General features: G+C 42.2%; 1 protein-coding gene across 2 annotated transcripts in view; it reads left to right on the top strand.

Moving 5' to 3' along the window:
* The first annotated feature begins 8,771 nt into the window (after window positions 1-8,771).
* CLOCK (clock circadian regulator) overlaps window positions 8,772-25,406 on the top strand; it is a 61,370-nt gene continuing 44,735 nt past the window's right edge. The window contains exon 1 of one of the 2 annotated variants that reach the window (XM_048510214.1): window positions 8,772-9,059. The gene's annotated coding sequence lies outside the window, so the exon portion shown is untranslated. The other variant, XM_048510215.1, reaches the window with a different exon arrangement.

Here is a 25,406-nt window from a genome sequence, read left to right as displayed (position 1 = left end):
ACTCCAATTGCATGCTTGTAAGTTAGTATCTTTGCTTCTGTACCCTATCTCACTGAAAGATGTCAGGAGATTTCTGTATTAATACACCACTTCTTCTTTGACTTTTTACTGGAAAGCTTCGCTGTGGTTTTAGTGCTGTTCCTCTTTTCTAATGTATATGGGCATTAAAGAATCATTTTTTAAAGCAGAGCCTGTGTCTAAAACATCATTCTGTGCATTATTAAACATGGTACTTTGATACAGAGGCGTAGCAAGGTGGGAAACCGTCTGGTGCACCCTCTGCCCATCCCACCCCAGAATGCCCCCGCCACGCCCCCGGAATGCCCTCGCCACGCCCCCACAGGTGTCTTAAGCAGAGTTACAGAAGATCTAACTTGGTTTAGGAGGACACAGTATTGCTTGGATTCTAACCTACTTAAGTCTGATACCCTGAAGTGGCTCAGAAGGATCTCCCAGTAGTTTGCATCTCTCACAAAAATCTCCCAGTCCAAAAACCATGCTGCCATGAAATAACGAGAGAGAGAGAGAGTGTGTCTTAGTCTTGCAACATAATCCCTCTAAACCCAGGAATACAAGCAAAAAACCTTTACATAAACAGAAACTAGAGGGTGGTCTCCCTCCTCTCTTCTGCCACCTGTCTTCCTCTCCCTTTTCATCCTCTCCCTTTTCAGTTTTTCCGATTTCCAGCTTCGATTTTGTTCTGGGTCTTTTTTTCTTTTGTATTTTGTACAGATAAAAATCCCCAAATGTGTTTGAAAGACACAGGGCAGTTCCATCTGCGTTTCTGTCATGCCGTGACCTGCCTGTTATTTCTATGCCAAAAACCCTGCCCAAGCTAAGCCCATCCAAATGGCATTTCAAAATGCTGGACCAAAACGATGCCTAAATATTCTTCTCCATTTCGTTGATTTCCATGCTACTAAGATTTCTTTTGGTAGACTACAGTCTGTGGACATTCACAGCGGACTTATTTTTACAGGACTACTGCTCAGTTTGGAAGATGTGGGACTGCACAAAAAGTCAGTTCACAGCAAGGGCAATGCCACACCTCAGAAGAACGTGTATCTAAGACATAATGCATACAAAATACAATGAAAAGGTATTAATTAACAAATGAGTAAGCAAGTGTAAGATGTGCCCAAGTTCTTCCGCAGCTGCATTCGTGTGTATGGAGATCAGGAGAATTATGTGGGCATTCATAACGATGTATGTTTGGATTTTATAATACTTTTTAAAGTGTGTGGATTGTTAGTTGCTCCCGAGGCTCCTGCATTATGTCTTTTATGGTGACTCCAAACATAAGAGGAATGGCTATGGCTCAGTGGTAGAGCATCTGCTTTGCATGCAGAAGGTTACAAGTAGAGGTGGGATCCAACCAGTTCTCACCACTTCTCTAGAAGTGGTTACTAATTTTTTCTGAGTGCCGAGAAGGGGTTACTAAAGCAACCTCCCTGCCCAATAGGGACTGGAGGTGCGTGTGTGTGGCCGGCGGCGCCACTGTTTGAATCCCACCACCATCGGAACCTGTTATTAAAATTTTTGGATCCCACCACTGGTTACAAGTTCAATTCTAACTTTCTCCAGTTACAAACAGGGTCTGGTAGTGAGTGATGGGAAAGACATCCAGCTGAGATTTGTAAGAAAACAGCAACACAGGATTGCAATAAAAAACAAAAATAACAAAAAATGTGTTAAACCTATTTTCTCAAGGAGGGCATGATAAAGCGCCTGATTCATTGTTTAGTGATTATAGCTACAATAGTATTGATGCATCTTGTGTGGGCTTCATCAATCCTTTTAAAATGTAAACCCAAAAGCACAAACTGAAGAAGAAGAAGAAGAAGAAGAAGAAGAAGAAGAAGAAGAAGAAGAAGAAGAAGAGGAGGAGGAGGAGGAGGAGGAGGAGGAGGAGGAGGAGGAGGAGTTTGGATTTATATCCCCCCTTTCTCTCCTGTAGGAGACTCAAAGGGGCTTACAATCTCCTTGCCCTTCCCCCCTCACAACAAACACCCTGTGAGGTAGGTGGGGCAAGAAGTGAGAATGCCTGATTTTCCTTCCACTATGTAGCACAAGTTCTAAAGGCAACAAAACTCAGCATGCCATGGCAAGCTACAGTGGAAACCAATCCAAATTAGGAATGATGCATAAAGAAAAAACAAAAAGTTTGGATTCTGGGTGGTTCACTGAATGAAACAGAGAAAACTCGTCCATGATGTCAGTTATTTTACTTACATTATTTATAGTCTGCCTTTCTCACAGGGACACGTGTCTATGGGTATGAGATGTGATGTGCAGGTGATTTTTGGGTGGCCAAGTGGAAAAATCATGAGAATCCATGTTTTTCAAGCAGGTTTTTGCGGCATTGTGACACCACAAATAATGGGATGTGTAAGTATTGTGTTCAGACATGTGGCTAATGGCTGAAGTTGTGCTGTGCTGGTGATTTTGGGATGACAGTGCAAAAATCATGAGGATCCGTGTTTTTCAAGCAGGTTTTCTCAGTATTTTAAAACTCTTTCTTATAACATAATCTAGTTTTGTGCACCTTTTTTATTGTCCTTATTTAAGTATGAAATGTATGAAATAATAAACTACCTTTCGGTATATTTTTTTAATACTTAAAACAGTCATTAGGGCATCAAACCGGTCATTAAATTATTTGAGTCCCACCACTGGAAGTTCAGAACTGGTTGTTAAATTATTTGAATCCCACCACTGGTCCCATGCTGTCCCAGTTGCTCAGAAAACATCTTCTTGCTCCCTCCTTGACAAAATAATTTTGTCTCAGAAAAGCGCTGCGATTCCCAGCAAGGGTTAAAACAAGTTCTTTTTCTGTCCTTTCCAGAGGGAATGGTCACAGTACATATGCTTTTTTTAATTTTAAGAAATGGCTTTAAAAGAAGTCATCAGTGGTGAAATTTAATTCTTAAAATTAATAGCTAAAGCCATGCAGTTCCTAATGTGACAGGTGAATTTCTTGCCATATCTTGCTCAAGGTGATGGTTTCTGTAGCTCATATCTTGATCAGCTGCTGTCCAGGCAATATTGTTCTCTGGCAATACCAGCTGCCTTTTTGTTTGATCATTTTGGATGCAGAGATGAGGCATGTACTATTTCTGAGATTCTCGGCCACACATCAGCTGTGGAACAGGCTATCTCAGGGAGTCTTTGGACAAAGAGAGCCAGTGTGGTGTAGTGGTTAAGAGCTCAGGACTCTGATCTGGAGAACTGGATTTAAGTTCCTCCACATGAGTGGAGGACAGTTATCTGGTGAACTGAATTTGTTTCCCCACTCTTACACATGAAGCCTGCTGGGTGATCTTGGGCTAGTCACAGTTCTCTCTGAACTCTCTCAGCCCTACCTACCTTATAATGTGTCTGTTGTGGGGAGAGGAAGGGAAAGGAGTTTGTAAGCCCCTCTGGGTCTCCTTGCAGGAGAGAAACACAGGGAATAAATCTAAACTTGTCGTCTTCTTCTTCTAGCTTACTCCTTCTCTTGGAATGATGTCTCTGCTCATTAACTTGCAGAAAGAGGGAACATCACTTCTCTGGTTGGAATAATGTGGTGGATGCACCAAATGCACAGCTCTGTCTCTTCTCACAGTTTCCTAATGTGTCTCAGCATGCAACTTGGGAATCACTACCCAATACCAGGCAAATAGTGCCGTGCCTCAAATGCAGTATAGTAGTTGAAAATATTGGCCTGGGAAACTCAGGTTCAAATCCACATTCAGCTATAAGATTCATATAGGGCTCTTGAGATGGTCAATCTTTCTCTCTCAGCCTAAGCTGTCTCACATGACTGTTATGAACAAAATATTTATTTTATTTATTATTTATTTATTATTGTATTTTTATACCGCCCTCCCCTGGAGGGCTCAGGAGTTTGTTTAAAACATTTATACATTTATATAAAACACTGAAGGTGGCCACACCTGGTTACAAAAACCCAAAACAAGACAATCCATCTAATAAACAGAGAATTTTTAAAATGCCGAGACTGAAAACTATCCCAAATTTTCAAATGGCAATTAAATAAAATCACAAAAATTAAAAATAATTCAGAAAATGGGTGACAGTGGTGGTCATTACAACCACATTTCCAGTCCAGTCCAGAACCTTTACTAGCCATATAATTCAAAAAAATGTCAAACATTTCCAGATACATTAAAAAAAATCATTCATTGTTACATTGTAAAACATGCCTTAAAAATACGGCAAATGCTTCCGAAATTTCTACATTGGAATTGTTCAGGAGCTTAAACATTTTTCTTTTATCAGAGATTAGCATGAATCCTGTTGGTAACAGTGCCCATATGTCAATTCTAAAGTTGTACAACCACATTTAATTATTGAGTTTCGTGGAGCAAGAATGGGATAAAATGCCTAGATAAATTCCACGCTCTGTTGAAATCAACTAATCTCTCACCTCCAAATGTTAAAGAGTTTCAAACTTCTGGATGAAAAAAACCCCAAACCCACAGCATATAAACTGTGTATACATTATGAGTTTTTATACTGGTTTTGTCAGACAGCCAGAACAATACTTTCCTACTAAAGGGAACAGCTATTCTTCGAGGGTGGAAGTGCATTTGTGTATTAGGCTACATAAAAATCTGGGTGTAGCAAAAACAGTTTGAAGGTAATTCAGTCAAGTTGCCTGGCAACTTTGGAGACAGGCCCAGTTATATACAAATGAGGGACAAACCATACGCTGAGCTTTAATTACCTGAAACCATGTGTGAAACAACACAGGTTATTCAAGAGGAAAATAACCTCCAGCCAGGCATTTCCGAACTAGAAATTAGACCTGCTATTTGAACAAGGTTAGTACACCTCTGCCTTGTCACAGAGATGTTGATTTGAGATTAAAAACGTCAATTAAAGTACTACAGTCGACAGCAGCAACCTTAGTTCTGTGGAGATTCAGAGTTTTTGTTTTTTTTAAATGCACTCAGCAGGGTTCAAGTTTTTTGTTTTTGTTTTAGACAGCCTGTTATGGAATTTAAATGAATCAATACAAACTTCTGTTGCAATACTGAGATCAAACTTGTTAGACTTGAATATGAAGTAAATCTGAAGCTCAGTGACAAGGTAGGTATTTTGCACTGGGGGCGGGGGGATCACACCTATATTTAGTACTCCACCCTAGAGCACCCAATGGTCCTTGCATTGGCAGATCAGAATAATACAGGGCAAATTTAGGGTGGGACCCTAGTTAAGTGGTAAAGCACCTGCTTTTCAGACAGGAAGTCCCTGGCTCAATCCCTTGCATCTTCAGTTAATAGGATTAATTAAGTGAAGACTTTTACCTTAGACCCTGAAGAACTACTGCCAGTCGGAGTAGAAAGTAAGTATTGACTCTGACAGTCTGACTCAGTATAAGGAAGTTTTATGTATTCAAATGACAGCATCTGCATATGACAGTTTTACACACTTCCCTGCTAACAATCTTATATGTAAATCAACAGCTCTCTCTTTAACTGTTATACCATTGCCTTTGACTGCTAAGGTTGAATCAGAGTACCAATTACAGACTGGAATATATATCCCTGCACTGGAATATCATGGGGGTTTTTTTTGTGAATCACTGTATCTATATAAGTTACAGAAGCATGCACAGAAAACTGGCATAACAGTAATTCTTTTTGATGAGTCTGCTGATTGTTCCCTCTCTGAACTTTCTTCCACAAGTGATGTGTAAGACGTAAATTAGCATTGTTTAATATTGGTTACTTATTTTCCAGTCAACTCAGATTGCAGAAACCAGTCTGGAACTGCAGTGGATGTTTACAGGAATGGAGAATAAAGGAGTCTGGTTAACGGAAGGGTTTCCTTAATCTTTTTACACACCTAAACGCATTGACAAAGCAGTGTCTTCTTCAACTTTGGTTAAGCTTTTTGGTTTATTTTAAACTTTGCTTAATGAAATCGCCGGAAGGAAAAGAGGGGGCAGAGAAAACTAGGAGATAATTTTTTTCTGGAGTCAGGCTTTAGTCAGTGCAATTCTAAGGAGAGTTACTCCAGGCTAAGCCCATTCATTTCAATGGGCCTATGCTGGAGTAAATCTACATAGGATTGAACGATCTTTGTTCACAGGCAACCTGCTTCTGAATTGTGTGCGAGGAAACACAGGTGACTCCAGTTATTTAGTAATGAAGGAATTTAGCACTAATGTTGAAAATAGAAATCTGGTTAAACATTCTAAAAATGCTTTCCTGAAGTTAATGTCATTGAATAAAGTGGGATTTTCTTCCAAGTAAACTTGTTTAAGATTGCTCTCCAAGGGAAAATATAGGCACGAGATGCTGCTTAGAAAAAGAATAGGGTGAGTCTTTTTTTAAGAATGTGTTTTTCGTGAAGTGTTGCTGGAGATGGATGGAAAATGAGAAATTACTTCTTGTTAGATTGGAACAGAAAGTCGGTTGTTAGATTGGAACAGAAAGTTCTCTGGTTTTACTTTACTCATGGGGAAGGGGATAGTGCTTATTAAGAACAAGACTGTGCTTGGTAGGCTGAATCACTACACCAGCTTTTAAGCAGTGTGCTGTAGTACTCTAGACAGGAAGCAGCTTTTCAAAACAGAGAATTACTTTCTTGTTCCTAGTGTATATTGCTCTGTCCCCACTTCAGTGATCTCTTCATGGCTGGGATGTGGTTAGTTCTGGCCCACAAAGGCCTGTAGTAGAATAAGCCAATCAGTCTCTAAGGTGCCAAGCAGTGATTTCATATAGAATAGAATAGAATAGAATAGAATAGAATAGAATAGAATCTTTATTGGCCAAGTGTGATTGGACACACAAGGAATTTGTCTCCGGTGCATATGCTCTCAGTGTACATAAAAGAAAAATACATTTGTCAAGAATCATAAGGTACAACACTTAATGATTGTCATATAGGTCTAGTAAGCAATCAGGAAACAATCAATAGTAATGAAAACATAAAATGTAAAATCATAAAATAAATGAAATGTCAGCACAGGCTATAGACATACAGTCATAAGTGGGAGGAGATGGGTAATAGGAATGATGAAAAAAGTAGTGCAGTAATTATATAATAAATATATAATATTAAAATATATAATATTAAAATATAATATTAAAATATATAATATTAAAATATGATTTCATATAATAAGAGAAGAAAATTACAAACATCTAAAGCTTTTTCCGGAGCTCCAAAATACAATAAAGACTTTTCACTTGATCCAACCTTTGCTGCTATCTCAGAACACTGGATAAGACACACAGACTATTTTGCTAATTAAAATTAAAATATGCTCGGGGGGGGAGGGGGAGAGGGCTTACTCCTCACAGCGCCTGAAAAACTAGCAATGCAATCCTAAACCGAGATCCACTCCTCAAAGAGCCATAAAACAGATGGCAAATCCCCACAGTCAAAATATCAGAGGATGCTCACCCTAAAAACCCCGGTTTGGGCAAGGACTCCCCACTGCTTCCATGCCTAACTCAACTCTGTCCTGGCACGCGCTCTCCCTCTCAGCCTGGGTTTTAAAAAAAACAGCAGGAAGGTACATTTTTTTGAAAAACTCAGGCCAAGGCCGCATTGGTGGGGAGGCAGCAGAAAAACAGTCCAGTTTATTTTTCCTGCCCTAGGAGACACGCACCAATCGGGCTGGGCACAGACTGCGTGAAGGGGTTTTTTTTGGTGCTGGTCGTAGCTTTATAGACATGACCCTGCAAAGAGAAGGAGCGCAAGCGTAGAGTGTATGTACCAGCGAAGCTGCATAGTCAAAAAATAGACATCCTATGTTTCTATGAAGCTGCGCAGCTGGAGAGTTTTTTAAAAAAAGACTTCCTCAAGCAGAGGGGAGGGGTCGCGGTCCATCCCCAACACAACAGCCAATCAGAACGATGAACTAAAGAGCCCCAGAGCAGATTGAGGGCTTGTGGAAATAGTTAGTGTTTGATCGTGGGATTAATTTTGACCCCCTCAACAGAGGCACGCTGCTACGGTGCGGAGGCAGAGACGAGGATGAAAAGGCGCTGAATCTTATGGACCCAGGGAGAACCTGGTTTACTTTCCCAGTGAGGATTCGCCCAGATGATATTCGGCTAGGTCTGTGGTTGAGGACACTGTCCATAGAGCACTGGCCTCCCTCTCCCTATTCCCTGTCCCTTTTTCGTCTTATTGTTTTCCTTAATTTCCTCAGCTAAAGTAGAATTTTAAGGTGCTATATAGTATTAACAATGTAAGTGGGTTTTAACTGGATTAAACACATCATGGCTCAAAGAAAATCTGGTGTACTTTAAGAGTCGAATTTTATCTATGCCTATTCATATTATAAAACACTTCCGGATTAATAGGGGGCTCGTCTCTGTCCCGGTGCAGCGGCATAACAAAGAAGGACTAACGGGGGTCCAGTGTGATTACTACGCTGGGTTCCTGCATGCCTTCGCCGGCAATGCAAGCCAGCAGCTGCGGGAGAAGGCGACAGGACAGCACCCGCCAAACAGCGGGCGAACCAGAGAGGCAGCCAGGTCCTCCTCCTCCTCCTCTCCTTCCCCTCCCAGGCAGGGTAATCTGAGGTCATGGAACAAACCGCAGAGCCAGAACCCCGCCTCGTTTCACAGGGCGCGCGCACCACCTCCTCACCCTGATTTTTTTCAACGCGCACGCGCACAACGCTTCGCTCCCTTCTCCCCCCACCCAAATTCCTGACGAAGGGGAATCACCACCAGCCCCATCTGCGGCTGTTTTGTAGTACGAGGCCCGCCGCGCATGCGCAGTCTCGATCTGGGAAACACAGGGACCAGGACCCATCTGAGACTTGCAGCCGCCGCTATCCCAGCAAACTTGTCCCTTACGGCTTGTGGCCTCCATTCCGCGCACGCGCACTAAAGCCTGAGCGGAGCGGCTAGGAGACGGCCGCTGCTGTTTTTGCCGGTAACCGCGAGAGGGTGGCGCATGCGCAGTGCCGAAGGGTCCCTAGGCCTGCCTTGAGCGAAAGCGGGGGAGAAGTCCTCCGTGTGGCAGCGGGCGAGAGGCTGAAGAAGAGCGCAGGAGGAGGCTGAGGCGGCAGCAGCGCCGGAGGCACAGTAAGGGCCGGCCGGGTGGGCTTGAAAGGGGGAACGATGCAGCCGGGCTGAGGGAAGCTCCGGGGGGTTCTCCCGGCGGGAGAGCTGAGGTAAACTTTGACAGGCGCGCTGGCGCAGATACATGATCTCGACGGGACCCCCTGAGGGGAAGGCCTCGCGCGACCCGCTAGCTGAGGAAGGGGGGAGCCCAGGCTGTCCTTCCCCGTCCCCGCCTGGCCACTCCCGCCTTCGCCTCTCGGGCTGCCTGCGGGGGTGGAGACGGGACAGCCCGGGCGTTTCATAACGAGGACCTGCGGCGGCGGCGGCCTTCCTGTTGGCGGTGCCCGCAGGCGCTGCGCCCTCTTCGCTTCCCGTACCCCCTGCCCACCCCTCCCGAGAGGGGCGTGGGACAGAGGTCGACCCAGACACCCAGAGCTGCTCCCCCCCCTCCCCTCGGGGCGCGCGGATCTCCACGGCGGCCCGGATTTGATGCAGGCGGGGAGGGGTTTCCTCGCCTTGTTTGCGAGTGAATCTAGGGCATTGGAGCAGCTCGACGGGGCGCGCGTTTCTGCGTTCCTGGGCCGTCCTCAGGACCCCCTCTGGAGCCCCAGAGAGTGTCAAGCACCCCGATGTCAACCCTGCTGTCAGTTTCTGTAGGCACCAGAGGCGATCATAGTCACCAGGTTGAGGCAGAGGCGGGTTTCCCTCAGCTTGGCCTCTCCCCCCCCCCCCTCGTTTTCTTTTCTGCTCCTGTTAGGAAGTAGGGTGCCGTCGGACTTAGAATGATTTTAATTGTTTTTAATTATGTATGATTAAGTACGTATGATTGTACCTATTATTTGTGTATTACTAAGTGTGTTGGGAGCTGCCCTGAGCCCATGAGCGGAAAGACGGTATACGAGACAAATGAATGAATAAATATTAGCAATGTAATGCGCGATTTCTGGAAAAATTGGCAATTTTAAGAACCACCAGCGCTGTGAGAATTTCAAGACTGAACACAAGACCAGTTTTAACAAGCGCTGTCAGCTGTGTATTGTACTGTGAGAAGGAAAGCCACAACAGTGTCACACCCCAAGAGGCAAACTACCTGCTCGCTTTGAATAGCAGTTGGAAGGAAAATCAAGTGGAAGAATAGAGAAGGAGTATCTGTGCAGTGCACACAATGGCTGGAGTTTGGAGTTCCCTGGTTCTGAAGGGTTGTTTTTTTTTTAATTTAGCCACTCCTATTATATGAAGAGAAGAGGAAGGTAGCATGTTTTAACAGGGTTCTTACAACTTTGCTGTACATTTTTGTGTACATATTTGTAATTATTTTAATAAATATTGACCTGTATTGGAAAGGCAGTATAACTTCTTCTTTACATAACTGATGTGCAATAAAATCTGCAGTGGCGAAGTACTGTTGCAAGCGTTGCTGTTTAGTTACTGGGAATGAATGTGTTCTGTGCCTTTAGTCTAAAGTGGCAGGCTTGAGAGAAGTGAGAACCTATGGCAAAAGAAGGGTAATGTTCCTTAACAGTTGTGTTTCTTCAGTGAGCTTTAAAAGTTTTATGAAATGGCTTTGTCCAATTATTGGTTGGGTAGTTACTTGGAGGGATTGACCTCCTCTAAGGAAGGAAGCGATGTGTGTCTTGTGTATGAACAAATAGTGCTTTAGAGTCTGGAGACTCTCACACACACAGATGCGGAAACAGATATTTCTGAGAACTAAGTGTAAATAAAAAAATTATAAATAAATAAAATGGAGCACCTTGAGGGTGCCAGAGAGCTCTTTTTCTGGAGATCTGATACAACGTAGCAGTTCTTCTAACCTATTAATGTTTCTCTGCCTGACTAATGTTCTGATTGTGTACTTGGAAATAAAGTAACTACTTCAGAATTCAGTAAGTCTCATTCCTTGTGCACTCCAAAGAGAGCTACACCAGGTAAACGCTGCCTCTGGATGTCCTCACTACTCAGGGAAGTGTGGCTGCATAACAGTACACTTATTAAGAAGTAATAATGTTGAATGTGTCATTGACTTGATTCCAAGTGAGGAGGAAGTCAAGTAAAACAACAACAGCACAGACCAACTTTTGTTCTGGTTAAGCTTAGAAAACTTACAGCACCTTTATGAATGAAGGACTCAGTCACTGAGAAGACTAACAGGCACATAGCTAATGTCTAACAGACTTAGTGTGTAGTTCTTTTTAGTGATCCATCTTGCTCTAAGTATATATATGCTCTAAGCTTTGGGTCTTGAATGTTGTAAAAGAAGAAATAGTCCTCTCTGTTCAGGTATTTGTTTTGTGAGAATAATTTGGAATATAAGTGAAACTTCCAGTTATCTACACATAGAAGGTAACATTTTAGTTTGCCAGAGAGATTGCTAAAATTGCCTCTGTTTGATAAACAGAAACATGGGTTATAATACTTCTTGTTGACTTTGTGGCTTTGTGCTGTGTACAATTTACATAGAACAACATGCAGAGACCAGCTTAGTTGCAACGACACTTCATTTAGGTCGTCCTTAACTAACCACTGTTCTGTAGTGTTTATTCAATAGCTGTTTCCATATATTTTCATAGTTCCAGATAAAAGTTGGCCTTGTTTAAAAGGCGTAGAACTTTTTTGGGGGAGCTGGCTCAGTAGAACACAGTGTTACATTATTTCAAGTAAGGAGCAGCAGTGGCATAGTGGTTAAGAGCAGGTGTACTCTAATGTGGCTCTCTCAGCCCCACCTACCTCACAGGGTGTTTGTTGTGAGGGGGGAAGGGAAAGGAGATTGTCAGTCCCTTTGAGTCTCTCCGGCCCTTTCTGCACGGGCCCTAAACAGCGCCCTGGGAATGGCAAAAATGCCGTCCCCAGGGAGCTGTTCGCATGGGGGGTGCAGCTGCTGCGCAGCCGCGCTGCCCTCGCGCCTCCCGAACAGCGTGAAGCCGCCGCTTTCCAACCTCGCTTCCTGAGTGAGGTTTACGGAAAACGGCGGCTTCCAGCCGCTGACGTGCGAATGGCAGCAGCTGGAAGGTGCCATCCCTCCCCCCTGTGACCGGTCGACCTACCGTCTCTGCGGCCGTCCGGCGCATCACCAAGGCCTGGAGACACACCCCCTCCTGCGGAGTGGTCGCGCAGGGCAGGGGGCGTGTCCCCTGGCCTCGGCGACGTGCTGGACGGCCACAAAGACGGTAGGTCGACCGGGCTATGGCGCTCCGTGGCGCCGTCTTCCCCACCGCAACCAGGACCGTTTGTGCGAACGGTCCCAGGGGGGTTGGGTCGGTGTCATGTACCCAACCCCCATCGTGGCCGTGCAGAAATTGCCTCCTATTGGAGAGAAAGGGGGGATATAAATCCTCCTCCTCCTCCTCCTTAGCTATTCTTTTCAGCTTGGACAACCACTCTTTATTGGTTTAATAATTTTACTGATTGTAATGAATATTGTTGTGCACCACCCAGAGCCCCCCGGGAATGGGGCGGTCTACAAATTTAAGAAATAAATAAATAAAATAAATACAGATCTGATGCTATTGTTTCCCTCATTTAATTTTACAGTCCTATGTAAAAGGCAGTCCCGTAGTAGTCAATAATATGACATCCAATCACTGCTTTTAGGATTGAATAAAGAACAAAATAATGTACATATCTAAATGAGGTAATACAATTGTAGTGTTAGCTGGTAATTGTAGTGTAACACTTGGTATGAGTAACTTCATTTGCACGTAGAGCTACTGGAACAAAAGGCTTGAAAACTTTGGAACCTAGAAAAGAAAGTGAACCTGTTATGTCACACTGAAAGTTCTTCCTGGGCAGGTTTGACTGAATTACTTGATTTGAGGTAGACTTTAAAAGTGCTGCTGCCATATATCTTTCAGTCTTGAGATTTTTTAATTTCTGAATTGTGAGGATTATTCATGTTTTTATTGTATTAATACGTTTAAAGTTTTTGCTTAAATGGTTCCCATGTATGTAAAGTTTTGGACTTGGATCTGTGAAAATCAGTAACTTTACATTCTTCCATTTGCCCTACTAAGCCACACTGAATTAATTTTTGTAGGTAAAAGAGAAAAACGTGTACAAGTCTGGAGATCACAGGCCTAAGGGTTTGCGCCACATTTTTTTTGACAACGTGAATGAATATTGGAATGTGATTACTGACTCATAAGAATGTAACTACTCTGTTAGATCAGAAAAATAGTTCATCTAGCTCTGGATCATATCAGTAGTTTGTGCTTGTACGGTTCAGGATGCAGTCCTAGGCATAAAGACAGTGCTTTAAGATAACGTATACATCTAGCATTGTAAACCTAGGTTTAATGCTTTTCTGAAGCAGAAACTTGTTATGGCATATACCTTACTTTTTTGTGGGGAAGTATCTAATAATTTTTGTATGACTTTATGTTGAAAAATTTACTAAATATAGCAGTTGAAGGGGATTTACTTTAAAAAATAAGGCTACAGTGTTGATTATTTGCCCTTAGAGCACTGATGTGCAGCACTCTTGAAGTACTAGAGTAACATACTGTTTCCCAAAAGAGTGCAGGGGCAGTAGGCCAAGTTATGTCTCACTATAGATACTCCTTCAGTAATAGTTACTAGCTGAAATACATTAGTTCTTTCTCATTTCCCCAACTCATGTGGAGCCAGATATATTTAAAACTGCAGATAAATTACTTCTGAGTGACTTACCCAGAGTGTGAATAGAGTTGCACCAGGAGCCCCATAATGATATGCTGTAGTATTTATGCTGCAAGCAGAATGGTGTATATGAGAATAGCCAAGAGTTACTGACCGGCTAAAGTTTGAAGAGCAATGGGAAAAATGTGCTATCCTTGCTCAGCATCACCCTCAGTAGGGTAAGACGAAGCTGCTGTCTTCAGGGAGAGCACTCTGTCTATAAAACAACATCTAGAGATGAACATCTATATTTGTGTATCAATAAGTGATCACTCATATCTCTCTTGAGCAGCTTCGTCTTATGTTTTCCTATTTTTTTTATTCCCAGATGTTTGTTTCAGGTAAAGAAAACTTTATTTGCTGTTGTGTTCTGTTTGAAAGCAGAATTAGTACATGAGTTATCTTTGTCTCTAAATCTCAATGAAGCTGAAAGTCACACAAAAAATTAAGCGCAGTGTTAAGGAAAGTGGAGCTACTGAACAGCAGATGTTGCCTGCTGCAGCTAAAGTTGGAACCAGAGAGTTTTGTGAAAGAATCTGTAAAGTAGCCTAGATTTTAATGTAACATTGATGTCGGTATATATAAGATAACATTTCCTTGCAAAATGTACAAAGAGTACAATTGCTTCGTTGAACAAGCAGCATATGTCTGGAGGGCTGGGGGTGGGCGTTTTCCATGCTGGAACACTGGTGGAAACTGACTAATGTTGGGTTCAGCCCTGGGAATGCCCTGGTCCCTCCCCACTGTGTCACTATGGGATTGGATGCCAGCATTACTCCGTGGTGGGCCTGACTTCCAGGTTTTGCTGCCACAGAGCTGAGGAGCACCCGGCTGCCCTCTTTGCCCTCTCCACCAGTGGGGTTTCCCCTTGTGCCGGCAGAGAGGGCAAGTGGTAAATTCCACCCTTTGCCAATCCCACAATCTAATCACCCCCCAATGGATTGGGCTGCCTTTCAAGTGTTTGGGTCTTTTTGAGAGGGCAACAAAAACATGATTTGTAAAAAGATTGATTCCTTTTTTCATTACTGAAGTCTGGAGTGTCTATTTCTCTTCAGACCTTCCTGCCTGTAATTGCTTTTGCTTCGTTGCCTGACTCCTACTCTGCATATGTCTTGTTATCATTTTGTGCTATTGAACACTTGTCAGAATATCTTATAGCATGCTTTTATGTTTCCAAGAAACAGCTGAGGGATAGCTGATTTAGTCTGTTGCATTAAAATAAACCCAGTGGCACCTTAAAGACTACGTCTGATTAGAACCTGCTAAACTTGAATTAATTGGGCAATCTCTGAATTCTGTCAGGCTTATTTCAGTGACCTGAAGCCAAATTATGGCACATCTGCTTTTAAGGAAAACTTTTTTGGGGGGATGGGGAGGAGAGAATGGTTGTGGCAAGTTTTTACCCAACACTTGTGTATTTGATTGATCAGTTGGATCCACACACACTCTTATACGAACAGAATGTATTTTGCTCATGTAAGCAAGCATGCCTATAATTGCTGTGGAGTCTTTCATTTGTAGCCTTCTGGGCCACACCCTACACTGTTCTTGATGGTCACATTAAGGGATACAGGAGAGAAGTGGGGAAGTTATATTCTTTTGAGTGGGATTTCTCTTGCAGATCTCTGTATCCTGGTCTGAGGAGCTTCCAAATTATTTTCTGTCTAGAGCCTTTGAGGCAATCCTATCTACAGTAAAATCATTAAAAGTATCAATAAAAGTATAATTAGTATCAATAGTTGGTTCATAACAGTGAGACTTAAAATCAAAGAACAGATCAAAACCAGCTTTACTAACAGAAAATAAGTTTCTCATCTGTTTTTCAAAAGTTGACCCCAAAAAGCAAGAGAGTTCACTGTCTGCACCTCCAGAAATAAGTAATTCTGTTACCCTGAAGATAACCAAATGTCCTTAGCTGCTGCTTTTGGAGAAGGATGGCTGCTTAATGGCTGGTACCATCTAAAAAAACTTTTACAAACTTAACTTTGAATGAATGCACAACCATGAAAAATCAATTTTACAGGAGTAGGTTGTGACTTTCCCCAGTTCATTTCCTAGACCAGGGGTCAGCAACCTTTACCACGCAAAGAGCCATTTGGACCCATTTTCCACAGCCCTGAAGATCTACCGAGCCAGAGCCACCTCCAGTTCGGCCCCTCCACTCACCTTTCCTTCCAGCGCTGGGAGGTGGAGGCACCGGGCAGGGAAACCCCCTCTGCCCGACGGAGCAGGCATCCGCCTGCTCCGTGGGGCAGAGGGGTGGCAGCCAGGCCTGCCCAGTGCCACCACCTCTCATGCTGCGGGAGGCAGCAGCACTGGGCAGGGAAACCCCCTCTGCCCGACGGAGCAGGCAGCTGCCTGCTCCGTGGGGCAGAGGGGGGATAGCGGCTGCGGCTAACTCAGGACAACTGTGGCACCCTCATGCACAGAGCCTACTCTGGTTCGGCCCCTCCACTCACCTCTCCTTCCAGCGCTTCTCTGGAGGACTGGAGGGACACGCCCAGGCTACCCTCCGACCTCCAGACCACGCGGAGCCATAGCATAAGGCTGGAAGAGCCACATGCGGCTCCGGAGCCACAGGTTGCAGACCCCTGTCCTAGACTAACTGTATTATAATTATCTAACTGTGATACAGTTGTTTAGGCAGTTCATTCATTTTTCTGAAGTATATTGCAGTCTTTCACAGGCTTTTCTGAAACCATCGGCTTAAATTCCTGTGTAATCCCTGCTTCCCTATTTACAGTGGGGTGGATTGTCAGTCACCCCTTTGTCTAAGGCAGGGGTAGGGAACCTGCGGCTCTCCAGATGTTCAGGAACTACAATTCCCATCAGCCCCTACCAGCATGGCCAATTGGCCATGCTGACAGAGGTTGATGGGAATTGTAGTTCCTGAACATCTGGAGAGCCGCAGGTTCCCTACCCCTGGTCTAAGGCACTGGTTCCCAACCTGTGGGTCAGGGCCCAAAAATGGGTTGCAAAGCCTCTGAAACTGGTTTGTAGACAAACCATCTCTAATGACCTCTTTAAATTGTTCTTTTTCTCTCCTCTTCCTCCTTGTTGACTTCTCATATTCTCACTTTACTCCATGTGCCCCATTTGGGTACAATAACAAGGGAGCAGGGAGCTGCTTGACGCTAAGAAATGAGCAGGCAGAAGATAGGAGCCCCTGATCCTTGTGTGCTGCAGTCCCAAGCAGGATTGGATCCCTGCAGCAATTTTAGAAGTGTTCTGAATTGATGCCACATCCCCATGGCAGACTTCTGGATGCAGTATATCCTAGTTTCGTCTTTAGAAATCAGGAATGCATGGGAAAAATTATCTGTCTTATCAAGCACAGGCACTGATGAAAACCCGAACAGTCACTGTGAAGGTAATTTAAAGTGCTCAACATTACACAGTTTTGAGCAAACAGGTGTTTCATAGTAGTAATGGCTGTTCTTTTTTATAATTTTTTATTTTCTCATACATAAAACAAAGTATATACATAAGCAAAATTAAAAAGAGACAAAAAGACCAAAACAAAACAAAATACAACCTATTACACACCATCTGATGACTTCTAGCTATCTCATCTTTGATTGAAAATTAACTTTGATTAAGTTTTCAAAAGATATTCCAAGGAAAATGTCCAGTTTTCTAAAAATTTGTTTGAACTATTATTCCTTAATAGTGACGTCAGTTTTGCCATTTCTGAATATTCTGTAACTTTCCGAATCCAGTTCTCTTTTGTTGATGTCTTTATTATCTTTACATTTTTGTGCATATTTTGCTGCAGTAGTCATGTACATAAGTAGCTTTCTGTATTATGTAGGGAAATCTCCCAAAATTCCCAACAAAAGGCCTCAGCTGGTTCTGGTGGGTTTTCCAGGCTGTGTGGCTGTGGTCTGGTGGATCTTGTTCCTAACGTTTCACCTGCATCTGTGGCTGGCATCTTCAGAGGTGTATCACAGGAGGAAGTTGTTACACACTTTGCTCAAGTCTTTTCAAAGTTTTTCAAGGTTTTTCAAGGTCTCAAGTTTTTTTAAAAAAATTATCTTCAGAATCTTTTGCATTTCTTTGAGTATTGTATCCCAAAAAGTCATAACTTAGCAATGTTGGCATTTCTAGCATCGGTTAGATACACCATTATACGTCTTTGCCAAATTTTTTGGCATCAGATACCATCTATACATTATCTTACAGTACTTCAAATTGTAGCACGCTGTGAATTTTAAACCCTTCTTTCACAATTTTCCCCACTGTCCCATCTGTATATTTCTGTATATTTCACTGTTCCACATTTCTATCCCATTTAATCATTATAGATTTAACCACCTCATCTTCTGTGTCCCATTTCAGTAACATCTTATTTATACATAAGTTACCTTCAAAGTCTGTCATGTGTATATTAAAACCAGCATTCTCATAATCAGTTTTAAATGTTTCTTTGATCATAATGAGACCAGTTTTAACTCTACCATTTAAGTCATTCATAGGTTTAAGTTCACATTTATCATCTTGGAAATTCAGCAACTCTCTATATGTAACCAATTTTTCTTGCATATTCACTTCTTTTCTAGCCAAAGCTTCAATTGGAGACAACCACAGAGGAGTTACGCTTGCTATAAATCTTTTATATTTCAACCATATCAATGGAAGCCTCCTTGTAACGTAGTGTTTAGAAAAACCTTTGTTCATCTTTCCCTTATACTACAAATAACCATGTCATCCAAATCTCCTGTCATGTCCCTCCAAGTCAACTATTCTTCAACATCACCCATTTCCTTATCCATACTAATGAGGCAGCTTCAAAATACCTACATTTTTAAATTTGGCAATGAGAAACCCCGTGTTTCCTTTGCATCTTGGACTGATGGTGGTTCTTACCCAGTGGTAACCCCTCCTCATCTGTCTTCCAAGTTTAGATGGAAACTATGGTGCTTTTAAAGTTTGTACTTCCTTAAGTCCCTTGCACTATACTGAAGTTGAAAACCAGGACATTTTTATTTGATTTTCTTGAATTAATATTTATGCTTTGTAGAGAGAAGCACATACACGTGATGAATGTAACCAGTTGTGTTAACTTAGTAAGCAGGACATGATATTTGACTGCAGACTTGCTTATATCTCTGAAGGAAGATTATGAAGATTCAGTGCTTAACTTGCAGAAGTCATTTGTACTTTGGAAACTAAGCTCTGATCCAAGAAACCTGATTTTCTGTGTCATAAATTAATTTTTTAAATCTTCAGATGGTATGTATGTTGATTGAGAAACAATCAAGTGAAGTGTAGCCTGATGGTTACCACAGCAAGTTTCTAAGAATCTTAGGAGGGGATGTAGAAGTTCCTATAACCTCTTCTGCAAGGCCATTTCACAAAACTCTGGCAGTCACTGAAAAAATACAAACCCTGATCATTGCTTGATGTGCCATATATTAGAGGTTTCCAACCTTTTGGCTATGGCAACCCACAAGTCCAAATTTACTTAGCATGGTGACGCATTCAGGGCCGGCCCAAGGGGATGGAGAATCAGCAGAACTACTCAGCATCTTATTTACCTTTTCCTAAAAAGGAAACGGTGGTCATCCAGGGGAAAATGAAACAGAAGATACAGTAGGAGAAATTCAGCACAGAATACATAAAGAGGTAGTACAGGAACACTTTAAATGCATTCAAATATCCAGGGTGAACTACATCCCAGGGTATTAAAAGAATTGGCAGAAGTAATCTCAGAACCACTTGCTGTAATCTTGGAGAACTCATGGAGAACAGGAGAAGTCCCAGTGGACTGGAGAAGGGCTAATGTTATCCCTATCTTCAAAAAGGGGAAAAAGAGGACCCTAATAATTACCGTCCAGTCAGTCTGGAGCAGATCATTAAACAGATGGTCTGCCAGCACTTAGAAGGGAATACTGTGATCACAAAAAGTCAGCATGAGTTTCTGAAAAACAAGTCATGCCAGATTAATCTTTTCTCTTTTCTTGATACAATGACAAGTTTAGTAGACGAAGGGAATGCTGTAGACATAGAATACCTTAATTCCAGTAAAGCTTTTGACAAGGTTCCCCATAATATACTTCCAAGTAAACTAGTGAAATGTGGACTAGACAATGCTACTGTTAGATGGATTTGTAAATTGGTTGACTGACCGAACTCAAAGGGTGCTCATCAATGACCATCCTGGAGAGAAGTGACTAGTGGGGTGCCACAGGGTTCTATCCTGGGCCCAGTGCATTTCAATAGTTTTATCAATGACTTGGATGATGGAATAGAGGGCATGTTAATCAAATTTGCAGATGACACCAAATTAGGAGGGGTAGCTACTACCCCAGAGGGTAGAGTCAGAATTCAAAATGACCTGGACAGATTAGAGAGCTGGACCAAAACAAACAAAATGAATTTCAGCAGATATAAATGTAAGGTACTACACTTAAGCAGAAAAAATGAAATGCACAGATATAGGGTGGGTGACACCTGGTTTGACAACGCTACATGTGAAAGGGATCTGGGACTCTTAGTAGATCACAATTTGAACATGAGTCAGCAGTGTGATGCGGTGGCCAAGAAAGCCAATGCAATTCTGGACTGTATCAATAGGAGTATAGTGTCTGGATGGAGTCCCCTTCTTTGGAGGTTTTAAAAGAGGGCTGGATGGGTATCTATCAGGAGTGCTTTGATTGTGTGTTCCTGCATTGCTGGGGGCTGGACTTGATGGCCCTTGGGGTCTCTTTCAACTCTGTGATTCTATAAATATGTAAAAACATATGAATACCTGCAGTGTATTCCAGTGCAAGAGCAGCATATTGTCTGATTTAAAAGTTTTCTTGAAACTTACTGATTTATAGCATAGTCTGCTCATTAAAACTTTCTAAGAATGTACAGTCAGAAAGCATTTCAATCTTCTTCAGTAGTTTATATTCATTTGAGCAGTTTCAGTATACTGAGCATATTAGGTAATTATCTTTGGTAAGTACAGACTGTTTTCTCCAGAAATGAAAGATAACCAGAATCACCCTTCTGGTTTCCTATATAATTAGAAACATCTATTTATATGAAAAAATTTAAGTGTAGCTGTAAACCAAGTTATTGGTCATCCTATACAGGCATATGACTTTTACCTCCAAAGGATTAATTATGCTCACTTTAAGTCTGCTTAAACTTCTTGATTTAATTGTAAATTTGGAATAAAATATGCTGGTAGAACTATCTTACAAGCACTACAGAGGGCCACCTGATAGGGAATACTGCTTTTGGAAGATCACAATTTGCTGCTTTAACAGCAGAAACCTTACCATTTATAACTTAGCATATACAATTTTATGTAATGGCATATGTATGGAATTTCAAAGTATAACTCTAATTTTCTACTACTGAAATATACCAAGGCAAGGTAGAGAGAGCTGCAAACTTCTACTCTCTGTGCATATTTCTCTCATTGAAAAAGAAAAAAAAAGAAATACATAGGAGTTTTTTTAGCTTTTCCCAAAATTTCAGAATATTTCTGGTGAAGAAATTTAAAACAAAAGTCCTTAGACTTTTTCATGCCATATATCTGAGTGACTAGAACCTTTTCTTAAAAGCATTTTACTTATTTCAAAATTGGAAAGGCTTTGCAGTATTCCCTCAAATTCCCCAGGTTTTATGCCAGAAAAATTGAACAATCCATCAATTCCAAAATCTTTTTTTTCAGTGCTCTCCAAAATGTTCATTGGAAGAATTGAAAGAGAGATCCTTAAACTTTATGCTATACATATTGAATGACTAAAAACAGTTTACTCATTTTAAAGAAAAATATTTCACAGTACTTTTTCAGTGTTTCCCCCAATTCCTGATTAGAAGAAGTGAAAAAGTCCAGGTCTGCACATTTGTATTCACTGTGCAGGGTAACAGTTGAAAAAGCCTGGAGAAAGACAGAGGCCGTGTATAGCACATGAGGGTGGGGCTGGAGGAGACAGAACAGATAAGTATTGCAGTTGGTGCTTAGTGTGTAGAAGGTCGACATTTTCCTTGAGATGTGTTGGTCCCAGGTCATGAAGGGCTTTAAAGATAAGACACAATTATGTGAATCGAAGTTAGAAGCAACTGCTTCAAAATTGGTGCTATATTTGCATAGTTCTGAAGTCCTGTAAGTGCACTTCTGTATTCTGTACTGATTGAAGCTTCCCTAATTTCTTCAATTTCAGCTCCACATGTTAAAAAAATTCTACAGCTTACAAAAATATGGATTAAATGGTTAGCTCTGTGGAGTTTAGAAGAGGAATCAGTTTTTTAATCAGAGAAGGAGTAGAACATTGGCATTGTCTTAAACAGGGGTAGGGAACCTGCGGCTCTCCAGATGTTCAGGAACTACAATTCCCATCAGCCCCTACCAGCATGGCCAATTGGCCATGCTGACAGAGGCTGATGGGAATTGTAGTTCCTGAACATCGGGAGAGCCACAGGTTCCCTACCCCTGGTCTTAAACATACCAGCAGCATTGTAACTTACTATGGGGCTAGAAGGTTATGCTGTTCTATTTCTTTCTGAACCTACCTGAAATGCTGCATTGTAACATGGCAGAAGGAAGTACCCGGGGGTTGGTGAGGACATGGCGGGAGCAAATAGGAAGAAGAACAATCAGGGCCAGTTTCAGAAATAGAAAATACCTAATTGTGGACAACGGTCTCTTTGGGAACTATTTACTCCAGAATACGCACAGGGCAGCATGAACTGGACAGGTCCAGGAGAAAGAAGATAAAAAGGGCCCCGCTGAAAGAGGTGGAGAGCGAGTACCTGACTTGGACTTGTGAGAAACTGAGGAGGAATGTAGCCAGCCAGACCTGAGATCTCTACAGTGAATAGAGACCCTGGACTCCTGGATGGGGCAAGTGGCATCCAAGAGGCGTAGCCAGGTCCCACAACTACCACTGGGCAGGCCTGTGGGACCTGGCTACTCCAGCATTAACCCTACCAGAAGGCGCGGTGACCTGAACTAGGAACCATCAAGACTAACTGAAGGACCTCAGCAGGAGAAGTGGGCCTAAGAATCTGGGTGAAAGCTGTGGAAGTAATCGGGGTAACAAGAAAAAAACATGCAGTAATAATTTCAGCAGGCATAAGTTCTAACCATGGTACAAGTCTCCAAAGGAGCGTAAGTTTGCTGGTGAGCTGAAATTTAAAAGCTTTTTAAAAATTAACTATCATCACAACATTGTTTCTAAGGAAGTATTTCCCATTCCGCTGTCATCTACAGCCCTGTAAGCCTCTGATTGAAATCTACCTAATTATAGGAAATTTGCCACATCCTGTGTTTTGTACTCTGCTGTGGCAATTTAACAGTTTAAATTTCCACCAGCAAACATGATAAAATCTCAGGGATATGGATGCTTGCTTGGGAGTAACAGCTGAACATAGTGATACTTTTTTCTGAGTAAAATATGTGTAGAGATCAGACTGAGAGCTCCATCCAAAAGGTTGGGGCGAGTCCTCTTTAGGAAGTGGTGTGCCTGCTGTGTTGGTCAATTTGTACTCCTATGGGCGGTTACCCTGGCTAACTGCTCCCCCTGGCACTGGGATGTGGCGCTGAATGCCATGCCAGTGCCCTGCTGCCACTGACAATAATAGGGTCTCATTGCCAGTTCTTGGTGAGGGTGGTTCAGCAGAAGAAATTGCCTTGAATATCCCATAAACTTACCAAGAGGATTAAAATGGCACAGAGGCAGAGAGAGTAAGTGGAGAAAACAGTTTAACCTTAAAATGTCTTTAGGACAAGGGTCTTCAAACTATGGCCCTTCAGATGTTCATGGACTACAATTCCCATCAGCCCCTGCCAGCATGGCCAAGTGGCAGGGCTGATGGGAATTGTAGTTCATGAACATCTGGGGGGCTATAGTTTGAAGACCCCTGCTTTAGGATATCCCACAGTCACCAACCTTCATCTATCATTGAGCCAGAGGAGAACTAAGGCTTCAGTTGGATGACATGCCTGAGGACTGCCACTCCTAGAGGGTGGTATAGTACTCTTGTCATTTGTGAGGAATCTTCTTTCAGGGTCACAGCAAGTGGTGAAATCTGTGAATATTTGAGACAGAGTTCTGTTGTCTTCCAATAGCAAAACAACCACATTTCCTGCAAATATATAATGACCCAATGATTAAAATGATGACTTGCTGAGAGTGAAAATAAGACAGAGACCACATCACAAGAAAACATCATCAGACCATGAATAAGTGAAGTCATGAACTGAAAAATATTCAGCTGTGCTGGCCAACTATACATACCACATTACTGCTTTTAATTACTGGCCTTGTGATTGATATATCTATCCCATGGAAACGAAGATTCGGCTCTTGATCCATTGATTGTGCTTTCTGCTTTCTTTTCTTGTAGTTAGTTGTCCTAAATGTTGGCCTTGAGCCTCAGCATCTTGTCAGTGAACTTCCCCATTGGGGCAAGAGGCTGTGCTGGTATAAGAAGCAGAGGAGGCTGATTTGTGTCTCTTTCTTTCTATTTATTGTAGCCAACTGTGCTGTTTTGCATTTCATTCAGAGAGTGCTGCAGTTTTCCAATAATGAACAGTATTGGTATCATCCCTTGTGGGGGATAAACATCTTCCGATCAGGTTTCCCATCACAAATACTAAGAAGCCAGTTGTATAAGACCAAATGTCAATATAGCTTTAGCATTCTGTTTTCCCAGGGGCCAGCCAGTTGCTTTTAGGAAGCATGTAGTATTGAAGCAGAATTTTATGAATTCTATGGACTGTCAAAAAGACAAATAAGTGCGTTCCAGATCAAATCAAGCCACCACTCTCTCTGGAAGCACAAATGATCACATTTAGGCTATTTTACTTTGGTCATTAGACTCACTGGAAGGACAATAATGCTCTGAAGAGTTGAAGACAGCAGGGAAACATTAAGTGGATTGATTCAGTCAAGGAAGCCATGGCCCTCAGCTTGCAAGACCTGAGCAAGGCTGTTATAGCTGTGAGTCATAAGCAACTTAATGGCACTCAACACACAACTACAGTTCAGTGACTCAGATTCAAACACCTATACCATTAATTCTGCACACATGAGGAAGGTTTAGCTTAGTGTGTGGGTGGATCCCATTGAAAAGATCTATGCACATAAGTAATTATCACCAATCCCCCTTTCCTGGCAGCCCTCTAACCCATCTGCCCTTCTGTTCCAAGGGAGTCCTCTGTCCTCCACAAGCAGCATTTTGGACTCTGGTGGAGGGGGAGGTGGGAAATATCTTCTCCTGTGCATGTACGTTTTAAACAGTATCCAACCTTGTATCTTCTACAATGGTCTTCCAAATGACTTTGGAAACTGAGAGATCTTCTGAAAACAGTTTCTACGCACTGAAGGTGTACAATTCAAAGTGGAAAAAAAATCAAACTCCTAATAGGCATTTCTAAAACTCGTATTGTATATTTAATTTATATACCGTCTTCCCCCCGAAAGGCTCAGGGCAGTGCACAGCAATATAATAACAATATCAGTAATCATACAACAGACATAAAAAAATAATATCAATAAACAAAGGATCAGTAAAGATAGCATCATAAACATCATTGGCATAACATCATAAGCATAGCATTGTAAAACATAACATGAGCAGCAGTACACATAACAGTATAAACAACAAACATCAGTAGCTATAACATCATGAACTATGAGGCAGCAATAGTCACAGCATACCTAATCAACATAACTAGATAATAATGAGCATAGATGGCGACTTTCCCCTTCA

The sequence above is a fragment of the Sphaerodactylus townsendi genome, linkage group LG10 (genome assembly GCF_021028975.2).
Source record: "Sphaerodactylus townsendi isolate TG3544 linkage group LG10, MPM_Stown_v2.3, whole genome shotgun sequence".
Lineage (NCBI taxonomy): Eukaryota > Metazoa > Chordata > Lepidosauria > Squamata > Sphaerodactylidae > Sphaerodactylus > Sphaerodactylus townsendi.
The sequence above is the reverse complement of the archived record's forward strand: the minus strand, read 5'-3'. Positions and strand labels throughout refer to the sequence as shown.